General features: G+C 43.6%; 1 pseudogene; it reads right to left on the bottom strand.

Annotated features, from left to right (window-relative positions):
* Nucleotides 1-1,694: 1,694 nt before the first annotated feature.
* LOC472239 (tubulin beta chain-like) lies at nucleotides 1,695-9,491 on the bottom strand (annotated as a pseudogene).
* Between the last annotated feature and the right edge of the window lie 3,244 nt (nucleotides 9,492-12,735).

The following is a 12,735-nucleotide window of genomic DNA, read 5'->3' as shown; positions in this document are numbered from 1 at the left end:
CAAATTATATATGACTAGAATCATAACAGCAGCTGAGTGTTAAATACATATTTGTGTGTGTTAATCACTTGGATATGCAAAGTTTACCTTTATACCTGTTTTCTTTACTGCAATAGAGAGGATCTAATACAGGCCTCTATGGGGTATGGAACAGCATGGGCCCAGAGGAAGATCAACAAATAATGTAGACCAGAATGGAGAAAAAGTCCAGTAAGGGATGCAGCAATTGACGACACAGTTCATGCCATGCATCTGTAGCTTGAAATAATGTTTGTAAACTTAGCTTAATATAATAGCCTACCAGCCACTTTAAGTTTATCCTTGCCTACTTGTTCCAAAAATGATTGAGTATGCATATCATAAATTATTTGCAATTTGTAACAAACATTCTCTTTATAAAGTCTAAAGGTCAAGAACCCTTTGAGTATTATTGACAATTAAAGATGTTTAGTTCAGATATCTCAGCACCAGAACCTTCTCTGTAATGAAAGATGTGTATTTCTATCCGAGAGCATCACATTTAAATATTCAGAAGTAGCTGATCTATAAACACTGGGGATTAGTTACAAGAAGCTAGCAATCCCAATGTCTTTGTCTTAGCATCTTTTTGTGAAGGAACTCAGACTAAGATCGCAGTGCACGTAGTTTATTTTGGATGTGATCCCAGGAAACTGGTTGGGGAGTGAGACAAGAAAGGGAGCAGCCAACAAAGGCTACCTTACTCACGACTGTAGCTCCTGAAGCTTAATCCTGTTGAAGGATTCTGGGAGCCACAGTAGGAAACAAGCTTTAGAGTTATCCCACCTAAGAGGCAAGGGAGCCAACGCCAACTCCCATTGGTCATTAGTTGAGGACTCCTAGTGTATGTGTTAATCCACTGTTGCAGGATAAAGGAAGTCCTCAGGCTGAGAAGCAGGTGCTGGTGAATGGGAGTCAGGCCAGCATGCCCTGAAGTGGGAGGGGCTGAAGAAGCCTGGGCAGGGTACCAGCAGTGTCTGCTACACACAACCACAGACCTTTGGCCCTCTCTACCATTATTTAGAGGGCCTGGATGGAATGAGTGCCCTGGATGACACAGAAGGGCACTGGGTGATTATATTGGACCAGAACAGCAGGAGGACATAACTCGTTGAGTATCCTGATATGAGTCAAGGACACTGCACTAGAGACTTTACAGCAAGATGTTACTGAGCACCTTACTTATGTTCAAATGTAAGAACTCAGGATTATGAAGAAGCAGGAATCTAGAGCCCTAGACACTCTGGTCTGAGCCTGGTCTCCTGTGGTCATGTTTAAACAGTTCATACCTGAGTGTCTCTTTTACAGGGGATTTCATGTGTTTGGAAGGATTCTTTCTCCTAAGCCTGTTATCTTAAAAGTGCCTTGATTTCTCAAGCAAACCTCAATCCATAATATTTGGAAGGAAGGGCCTCTTGGCTCCTTATGCACTTCACCCTCCCAGTTTCCCAACGCTGGATCCTAATCTAGAGAATCTGTTCCTTATAGTGCAAGTTAAATGAAATCAGCCTTAAATTAATGCCCAAAGATTGGCAACCAAACAATGCTTCTCAAAGTGTGGTTCTGAGATCCCCTGCCCCAAGAGCTGGAGGAACTTGTTTAAAAGGTGGCTTTGGGGATTCCATTCCACACCCATTGAGTCTGAAACTGAGTCTCTGAGAGGATAGCCGCACCTATTTATTTTATTTTAAGAAATCCCATTTATTTTTGGCTATTGGAGCAATGTCATCTTTTCAGCAAGTTTAACACATTATAGAAATCTCAAATGTAGGATAGAACAAAACCAAGTGTAGGGGTAGGGGAAGCAACAGCAAAAAGAAGATATGAGATGTTGCAGAAAAGATGGAGGAGGGTTCCCCTCTCCTCTGAGGATTGATTCAAACACTGTGGCAGTATACACCATCACACATAGTCAGGGATGTTAATTCCTTTTCGGGATAAGAAAAGGTGGGGATTAAGACATTTCTGGAGGCTTAGGGACCAAGGATGGTCTCCTTTCCCCACTTGATCCCTTTCTCTGATCTGCGACGTACTTGAAGAGCTTCTGGATGACCATGTTGACAATACCAGTGAATGACATTTTCAGGCCATGAGATGGGATGTCAGAATGTTCTTGACGTTGTTGGAGATCCATTCCACAAAGTAGCTGCTGTTTTTATTGCATATTTAACATTTTGTCATTGACGTCCTTCATGGATATCTGACCACTGAAGACAGCAGCCATGGTGAAGTATAAGCCATGACGGAGTTCACAGGCAGCCATCATGTTCTTGGCATTGAAGACATGCTGGGTGAATTCAGACACTGTGAGCTTGATACTGCTGGCTTCCATGGCTGGTGAGAGGGGAAGAGCCAGGCATAAAGAAATGGAGATGTGGGAAGGGGACCATGTTGACTGCCAACTTGTGGAGGTCGGCATTGAGCTGGCCAGGGAAGCAGAGGCAGGTGATGACACTGTTCATGGTGGCTGAGACGAGGGGGTTCATATCCCTGTAGGTTGGTGTGGTCTTCTTCAGAGTGCGGGAGCAGATGTTATACAGGGCTTCATTGTCAATGGAATACGTCTCATCAGCGTTCTCTACCAACTGATGGACAGAGAGGGTGGCACTGTAGGGCTCGACCTTGGTGTCACTTTGGGTGAAGGCACTACACTGAAGATGTTCACAATGCAATCAGGGTACTCTTCTCAGATCTTGCTAATGAGAGCGCCCATTCCAGAGCCTGTGCCTCTGCCCAGTGAGTGGGTCACCTAGAAGACCTGCAGGCAGTCACAGTTCTCTGCCTCCTTCCATACTGAGAGAAAGAAAAGAAAATTATTATTATTACCTAGAATTGCCATTTAAGCTGAAATAGGCTTTTGATAACCATACCCCCCACCCCCCGAAGTTGAAGTTAAAGAATATTAACTGCTTCTCTGTGAAACATTAACCATATCTCTGCTCTGCATATTTTGTAAGCTCTGTAAGTTCCTGTTTTTCTTGCTGTGTAGTGCAAGGTCACAAGACAGATAAGTGCGAGCTGCAAAACATGTTTTCTAAGATTTAAGACCTGTCACATGATTAATGGCTTTTGTTCTCGCTTCTGTAAGCCTGCTTTCTGCTTCATGTTTTTCCTCCCTCGAGATGCTTAAAAGGGCCTGTGTCCCTCTTTGTTCAGGGCTCGGACTTTCTGGATGCGAGTCCACTGAGCTGGTGTACACCTTAATCCTCCTGTAACCCTATTGGTCTCTCCAGTTCTGATTTCCCAATACATTTTATGGGGGCTCATCCAGGATTAGAGATGGCAGATTTTCTCTCCTTTGCCTGTGGGATTGGAGCCCGGGCTGGGGGAGACCCAAGACCCTAGGCGCCAATGGGAGAACTTCAGCCCAGAGAGGAGATTGGCTCTCCCGCATCCTGGTGCCCTTCCCTGACAGTGCAACAGAACCAGAAAAGGGGCTGCAGGATGATTCCAGGAGCAGCATGCATTCTTCAGAACCACAGTTAGGTTTGGGGCCTCAAGATGGGACCCCTCCCATAAAGACGGAAGGGGAGATTGATTGCCTCCCCGGGTGTAACTACTAGTTTGGCCCCAGAGGGGCTGAGGGCAGAGAAGGTTGCTCACCAATTCAGATGAAGTTTACACCCCCACTGACACAGGATGAGAGAGAGGCTCACTAAGTTGGCTTAGGAAAGGAAACTAAAACTGAAGGTGGTGAGAGTGACTCACCACCCCAATTAAGGAACAGGTACTGGGGAGTGAGGAGGTGTGTGAAAGTATGTGAAAGAGACAGTTCCAGGAGGGATCAATGCGGGGCATGATGTGGGGAGGCACAGATCTCTTAGTGTTGACATTGTGCTCCAAAGAAAGTGTATGACTGACCAGGCCTAGGTCGATCCACATATGGTTGATAGGATCTGCCTTATGATTGCAGCAGTCATAACAGGAATAAGGTACTCTCCTAGCTAAGTGGTGCCTGAAACTCCCATAATAGGAACCGGTCTGGTCAGTCCAGCACAAAAGGCTGAGTGAGTGTGCATCATAAAGGGAGGAATGGGAGGAAAATTGTCAAAACCCACTCCATTGGAGTGCATGTTAAAGAATTTTAAGAAAGGTTTTGGAGGAGATTATGGAGTTAAACTGACCCCCAAAAGGTTGAGAACTCTGTGAATTAGAATGGCCTTCTTTTAATCCAGGGTGGCCAGCTGAAGGAACAATAGATAGGGAAGCAATTGGCCATGTATTTAGGGTGGTAAGTGGGGTCGAGGACAGCCTTGGTATCCAGATCAATTTACATACATTGACTCCTGGTTAGACGTGGTCCAGACTTGCCCCAAATGGCTCTACAGCCTTGTTTGGCAATCTATTGTAAAGCCTTGGTGGCCTGGGCTGAGCTTAAGGTGATAGAAAAGCCAGTTATGCCAGGGACCTCAGAGGAAAAGAAAAAGTAACAGGAGAGCCAGGAAAAGCCAGTCCTACAAGCACCTCCCAGAGGAAAGAGTTTCCTCCCCGTTATGTTCCAATACACCTGTCCTTGTCAGGGCTAGGACGGGGTACAGAGCAAATAGCCCTTGAGGAATCAGGCTCAGAGGAAAGCAAGTCTCAAGCATCTCCCCACAGGGGAGAGCCTGAACCCCTGCCCATGAAAGCTAAAGAGGAAAAGCAAGGCGATATAGCAAGCCACCTCCAGTCTGGCCACACCCGAGCCTTACGAATGCCCCTCTGTGAGACTTGAGCACAAACTTATAATGAGCAAGGCCAGGTTGGGGGAGGGCCGTGGATTTTCATCTACCAGCCCTTCTCTATGACAGACAACCTAAATTGGAAACAACGTACTCCTTCCCATACAGAGAAGCCTGAGGCTCTCATAGACTTGATGAGGTCCATTTTTCTGACTCATAACCCCACCTGGCCAGACTGCCAGCAGCAACTTCTGACACTGCTTAATACAGAAGAGCACTGGAGAGTGACCCAAGCAGCTCTCCAGTGGTTAGAGAACAATGTGCCAGATGGCACAAATGATGTCCGGCATTATGCCCAGGAGTGGTTCCCAGAGACAGATCCTAACTGGGACCCAAATGAGGCAGGGGAGCTCCAACACCTGCAAAGGTACCGAGAGCACTCTTAAATGGAATGAAAGCCGGTGGGAATAAGGCCATGACAATAGGAAAGATTTTAGAGGTCCTACAAAAGGCTAATGAAAGCCCAAGTCAGTTCTACAAGAGGCTCTGTGAGACATACTGGCTCTATACTCTATTTGATCTGGAGGCTGTTGAAAATCAGCACATGGTGAGTACTTCATTTGTTGGCCAGGTACAAGGTGACATTAAGCAAAAGCTTCAAGAATTGGAAGGTTTCACAGGCATAAATGCTACTGAGCTTATAGAGGTGGCTACCAAGGTATATGTCAACTGTGAGCAAGAGGAAAAGAAGGAAGCTGGGCAGAGGCTTAAGAAAAAGGCTGAGCTATTGGTGGCAGCCCTGGTTGAAAGAGAGACTGGCATTGTGAGGGGACGCAGTCATGGTCATGGAAGAGGTCAGGCTAGACCAAGATTTGAAGGCCAGATTAGTCTGGAGAGGGATCAATGTGCACTATGCAAAAAGGACACTGGAAGGATGAATGTCCAGAGAAAGATAAAGGAAATAGCCATGACCAGGGAATTTGGCTAGAGCCACCAGCTGTCAGCCATTGTGTTCTAAAACCAGATGCTGACCTGATCAGCCTAGCAAAGGCTGCAGGCAATGAGGACTGAGGCAGACCAGGCTCCATCTCTTCAGGCCCTCAGGAGCCTATGGTCTCAGTAGAGGTAGGAGACCAACAGATGGACTTTATGGTAGATATAGGAGCTGAACACTCCGTAGTGACCTGACCTGTAGGGCCACTATCCAAGAATTATACAACTATTATTGGGGCAACCGGAATCTTTGAAAAAGAGGCCTTTCTGTCAAGGAGGTGCATTATTGGAGGATAGGAAGTCAGCATGAGATTCTATACCTCCCAAACTGCTCAGTCCCCTTGCTAGAAAGAGACTTACTCCAAAAACTACAGGCACAAATTTCCTTCAGGCCACAAGGAAACATGTCCTTAAACTTCAGTCAGCCAAAGGCTGTGGTGTTAACCCTCACACTCCCAAAGGCCAAGGAGTGGAGGCTATATGCAGAAGTACCACTTAAGCCCAAGACTGTCAGAACCTCTTGAAATATATGAGCTAATTGTTAAAATACCTGGAGTGTGGGCAAAGGACAACCCACCTGGGCTGGCTGTAAATCAGGCGCTAGTCCTAGTAGAGCTAAAACCGGGAGCCTCCCCAATATGAGTTCGCCAATACCCAATTTTCATAGATGGCATCTGAGGTGTTCAAAAGCACACAGACCAGCTTTTCAAGCACAGAATCATAATTAAATGCAGATCACCTTGGAACATTCCTTTATTGCCAGTGCAGAAGCCATCTGGTAAATATAAGCCAATGCAGAATTTGCATGCTATAAACCGGGTCATGGAGACAATCCACCCGGTAGTGCCCAACCCATACAACTTAATGGGACAAATACCAGCTAGTGCAACCTGGCTTATTTGCTTAGATCTAAAAAATACATTCTTTTGTCTCCAGCTAGCACCAATAAGCCAGCCTATCTTTGCATTTCATTGGGATGAAACACAGCACACTTGGACAAGGCTCCCACAAGGGGTTCAAGAATTCCCCTATGATCTTTGAAGAAGTGCTGGCATCAGATCTCAGCTTATGTCCCACCTAATGACAAATGCATCCTGCTGCAGTGCATAGACAATCTCCTATTTGCAGCCCCTACTTGAGTGGACTGCCTACAGGTCACTAAGAAGCTCCTCCACCTGTTGTGGAAAGCAGAATATAAAGTATCTAAGAAAAAGGTACAAATCTGTTTAGAAGGAGTCAAATATCTAGGTTTTGAAATAAGTCACGGGAAAAGTGAACTTGGCAGTGAATGAAAGCAGGCTGTGTGTACTTCCCACCCCTACCACCCAGCGTCAAATAAGTTTTTAAGAGTAGCAGGTTTCTGCTGCATTTGGATTCCAAACTTCTCACTTATGGTAAAACCCCTATATGAAGCCACAAATGGGGAATAGGGGAGCCCCTCCTTTGGGAGGCTGACCAAAAAAGGCTTTTTAAGAAAATCAAAAAGGCCTTGATTCAGTCCCCAGGGTTAGGACTGCCAGATCAAACCAAGCACTTCTTTCTGTGTGTCCATGAATGGAAAGGAATGGCTATAGGGGTCGTAACTTAAATTATGCGGTCATCACATCGACCTGTGGCATACTTAACTAAACAACTAGACCTGTTGGCATTAGGCTGGCCTCCTTGTTTCAAAGCTTTAGCCACCACAGCTCTGTTGGCACAAGAGGCTAACAAATTGGCCCTAGGACAAAAATTGATTATTCAAGTGCTACACACGGTTATCACCTTAATGGATCAGAGAGAACATCATTAGGTATCATCAAACCCAAGAATGACTAGATATCAAGGACCCTTATGTTAAAATCCTCATATGATTATAGAGACTGTAAATACACTAAACCTAGCTACTCTGCTGCCCATAGACCAAAAGACCCCCTACCTTAGCATTACTGTGTGGACTTAGTAGATGAGGTATTCTCCAGCTGAAGGAATGTTAAAGACCAGCCCCCTGGTGGCCCACATGTTGAGTACTTCATGGATGCAAGCAGATTTGTCTCAGAAGGGGTCTGGTGAGCTGGGTATACAGTACTGACATGGGATTCAGTGGTAGAGGCACAGCCTCTACCTTCCGGGACAGCTCAAAAAGCAGAACTGATAGCTCTAACAAGGGCCCTGCTCTTAGCCAAAGGAAAAGTGGTCAATATTTATACTGACTCTATGCCTCTGCCACATTACATGCCCATAGAGCTATATATTTTTTAAAAAGCTAAGAAAAGCATAACCACAAAAAAGGACACACACATAAAAAAGGATATAGATATAGGAGACTGAAAAAATGAATGGCCTCCTGAGAGAATTAAGTACTATGGCCCAGCCACCTGGGCAGAGGATGAAACATGGGGCTACTGTACCCCCATTTATGTGATAAATTTTATCATATGGTTACAGGCTGTTCTTGAAGTTATAACCAATGAAACATCAAGGGCCTTGAATTTGCTGGCCATGCAAGCCACACAGATGAGAAATGCCCTTTATGAAAATAGTTTAGCACTAAACTACCTCCTGGCCTCAGAAAGAAAAGTATGTGGGAAGTTTAACTTAAATTGCTGTCTAGAAATTGATGATAATGGACAAGCTGTCATGGAAATAACTGCTAGGATGCAGAAATTAGCTCATGTTCCAGTCCAAACCTGGAAAGGTTTGTCTCCAGACTCCCTTTTCAGAGGATGGTTTTCATCTTTTGATGGATTTAAAACTTTAATAGGAGGGTTTATGCTTATCCTTGGCAGACGCCTAATTCTCCCTTGTCTTCTACCTCTTCTAATCAGGAGTATACAGTCAACTATAGAAGCAACTGTGGCCAGACATACTACCACCCAAATAATGGCCTTAACTAAATATCAGCCTCTACCCGAGGAAAAATATGTGCCAACTAAGGAAGAAACAAATGATAGTGGTGCCTTCTATTAAAATCCATTTATAAAAGGCACCAAAGAGGGGAATGAAATAGAGAAAATCATTATGGTTACCTAAAATTGCTGTTTAAAGTTAGGCTGAAATAGGTTTTTGGTAACCAGCGCCACCCCCCACCTACCAACCAAAGTTGAAGTTAAAGAATATTAACTGCCTCTCTCTAAAACATTAACCATATCTCTGTTCTGCTTATTTTGTAAGTTCTGTAAGTTCCTGTTTTTCTTGCTGAGCAGCTGCAAGGTCACAAGGCAGACAAGCGTGAGCTGCAACACATGTTTTCCTTTTCTAAGATGTAAGACCTGTCATATGATGATTAATTACTTTTGTTCTTGCTTCTGTAAGCCCGCTTCCTGCTTCACATTTTTCCCACCTCAAACACTTAAAAGGGTCTGTCTGTCTTTGTTCGGGGCTCAGACTTTCTGGATGTGAGTCCCCTGAGCCATTGTACACCTTAATAAATCCTCCTGTAACCCTATCGGTCTCTCCAGTTCTGATTTCCCGCTACAGTACCACATCCAGGACAGAATCAACCAGCTCAGCCCCTTCTGTGTAGTGGCCTTTGGCCCAGTTTTTGCCAGCCCCAGACTGACCAGAAACAAAGTTGTCTCATCTAAAGATCTGGCCAAAAGGACCTCAGCAAACAGAGTCCATGGTCCCAGGTTCTAGATCCACCAGGATGGCACGAAGAACATGTTTGCCACCTGTGGCTTCGTCGTAGTACATGGAGATGCAGTCCAGCTGCAGGTCACTGTCCCCGTGGTAGGTGATGGTGGGGTCAATGCCATGTTCATCATGGATCACTTCCAAGAATTTGACACTGATCTGGTTGCCACAGTGACTGGCCTGGATATGCACAATTTCCCTCATGGTTAAAATTTAATTTTTTTGTTCACCTCAAAGTATCTATGGGGCAAGAAAACATGTAATTCTTTTCTCTGCTGGTCGCAGGTTGGAAGGCTGGAATGTGCCCCAGAGGGTGGAGCAGTAAGGTGAGAACACAGTGGCAGGAAGTTTGAGAGGGAGAAAGCAGCTGCACCTTTAAGAAGCAACCTAGATGATTTTAATACATGACCTAGGCTTGTGGTTCTCAAATTTTGCTACACATTTGAATCACTTGGAGCACTCCTGAAACTCCCAATGTAAGGGCCACACCCAAAGCCAATTAAACCTTCTGGCTAATGTCCAGCTCTCACTCCTGGATTCTGGCTTAAGACTCCCCAGGCAATTTCAGTGTTCAGCCAACTTTGAGAACTAGTGACCTATAGCTAGTAAAGATAAAGCCGTTACGTGATTGATTTTGAGAACCTGGGTTTTCTCAGACATCAAAGAATTTTTAAAAACAGATCCTTGTTTCCTTCTGGCCTTAGAAATCTTAGATAAGATTTTCAATTTACAGGTGAGGAAGCTGAGTCCTAAAAGGTAAAAATGAAGTAGGACAAACAGCTAATTAAATTGATATTTCTTTTTTTATTCAATATAATTGTTCTTAAAAGTTTAGTGCCAATATTCAGTGTTTAAGTCATTGTCAAATGGAAAAGCAGATTTATGTTACCCTAATATTCCAAGCATCTCCACTGCATGATTTAAAAAGTATTTTTAGGCCAGGCATGGTGGCTTATTAGCCAGGCGTGGCTGTGCATGCCTGTAATCCCAGCTACTTGGGAGGCTGAGGCAGAAGAATTGCTTGAATGCAGGAGGTGGAGGTTGCAGTGAGCCAAGATAGCACCACTGCACTCCAGCCTGGGTGACAGAGCAAGACTGTCTCAAAAAATAGAGTATTTTTATGACTTTATTCTTGTACATGTTTCTCTTAATTTCTGAAAACATTTTAATATTTCAATGTCCTGACTAATCTCCTTAAACAATAACAGCAGAACTTTTGGCAAAAATTTGAAAAGACATATATAAAATCCACAAATAAGAGTTAAGTCCTCCAAACCATATAATAATAAAGCCACAGGCTTTTAATAATGAGCAAAATAAACACACACAAAATTTTGCATATACATACATAGTACAAGGCTGAAGTATTTTGACATTTATCTCAACATTTGCAAGTATATAAACTATTGGAAGCCCTGGCCAGGGCAATCAGGCAAGATAAAAGGCATCCAAATATAATAGGAAGAGAGGACGTCAAACTATCCCCATATGCACATGATATTCTATATCTAGAAAACCCCCACAGTTTCAGCCCAAAAACTCCTTGAGCACATAAGCAACTTTAAAGTTTTGGGATATAATATCAATGTACAGAAATCAGTAGCATTCAGTTACCCTAATAGCACCCAAGCCAAGAGCCAAATCAGGAATGAAATCCTGTTCACGATTGCTACAAGGAGAATAAAATACCTAGGAATACAGCTAGCCGGGGAGGTGAAAGATCTCTACAATGGAGAACCACAAAACACTGTTCAAAGAAATCAGATGACACAAATGGAAGAACATTTCATGCTCAGGGACAGTAAGAATCCATATTGTTAAAATGGCCATACTGCCCAAAGCAATTTAAAGATTTGATACTATTATCAATCTACCAATGATATTCTTGACAGAACTAGAAAAAACTATTCTAAAATTCATATGGAACCAAAAAGAGCCTGAATAGTCAAGGCAGTCCTAAGCAAAAAGGACAAGGCTGAAAGCATCATGCTATCTGACTTCAAACTATGCCAAAGGGCTACAGTAACCAAAACAGCATGGTACTGGTATAAAAATGGACACATAGACCAATGGAATGGAATATGGAGCCCAGAAATAAGGCCACACACCTACAACCATCTGATCTTTGACAAAAGTGACAAAAACAAGCAATGGTGAAAGGACTTCCTATTCATTAAATGATGCTGGTATAATTGGCTAGCCACATGCAGAAAATTGAAACTGAACCTCCTTCCCTACACCATATATAAAAATCAACTCCATATATAAAAATCAACTCAAGATGGATTACAGACCTAAATGTGAAACATAAAACTATAAAAACTCTGTGAGATAACCTAGGAAATACCACTTTGGACATAGGAATGGGCAAAGATTTCATGACAAAATGCCAAAGTAATTACAACAAAAGCAAAAATTGAGAAGTGGGTCCTAATTAAAGAACCTCTGCACAGCAAAAGAAACTATCAACAGAGTAAACAGGCAACCTACAGAATGGGAGAAAATATTTGCAAAGTATGCATCTGACAAAGATCTAATATCCAGAATCTACAAGGAACTTAAACATACAAGCAAAAAGCAAACAATCTCATTAATAAGTGGGCAAAGGAAAGAACACTTCTCAAAAGACATACATGAAGCCAACAAGCATATGCAAAACTCCGTATCACTGATCATTAGAGAAATGCAAATCAAAACCACAATGAGATACCATCTCACACCAGTCAAAATGGCTTTTTCTTTTTTTTGAGACAGGGTCTCTGTCACCCAGGCTGGAGTGCAGTGACACGATCTCAGCTCACTGCAGCCTCCGCCTCCTGGATTCAGGCAATTCTCCTGCCTCAGCCTCCCAAGTGGTTGGGATTACAGGCATGTGCCACCATGCCCAGCTAATTTTTGTATTTTTAGTAGAGACGGGGTTTCACCGTGTTGGCCAGGCTGGTCTTGCACTCCTGACCTCAGGTGATCCACCTGCCTAGGCCTCTCAAAGTGCTGGGGTTACAGGTGTGAGCCACTGCACCCAGCCTTCAGCATGGCCATTATTAAAAAGTCAAAAAATAACAGATGCTGGAGAGGTTGCAGAGAAAAGGGACTGCTTATACACTGCTGGTGGGATTGTAAATAAGTTCAACCATTGTGGGAAGTGGTGTGGTGGTTCCTCGAAGAACTGAGGACAGAACTACCACTTAAGCAGCAATCCCATTACTGGGTGTATACCCAAAGGAATATAAATTGTTCTACCATAAAGACACATATACATGTATGTTCATTGCAGTAAAATTCTCTGTAGCAAAGACATGGAATCAACCTAAATGCCCATCAGTCATAGGCTAGATAAATAAAATGGGGTACATTTACACCATAGAATACTATGTAGCCATAAAAGGAGGAGATCGTGTCCTTTGCAGGAACATGGATGGAGCTGGAGGCCTTTATCCTTAGCAAGCTG

Source organism: Pan troglodytes, chromosome 5 (genome assembly GCF_028858775.2).
Source record: "Pan troglodytes isolate AG18354 chromosome 5, NHGRI_mPanTro3-v2.0_pri, whole genome shotgun sequence".
Classification (NCBI taxonomy): domain Eukaryota; kingdom Metazoa; phylum Chordata; class Mammalia; order Primates; family Hominidae; genus Pan; species Pan troglodytes.
This window is presented reverse-complemented; position numbering and strand designations above follow the sequence as displayed.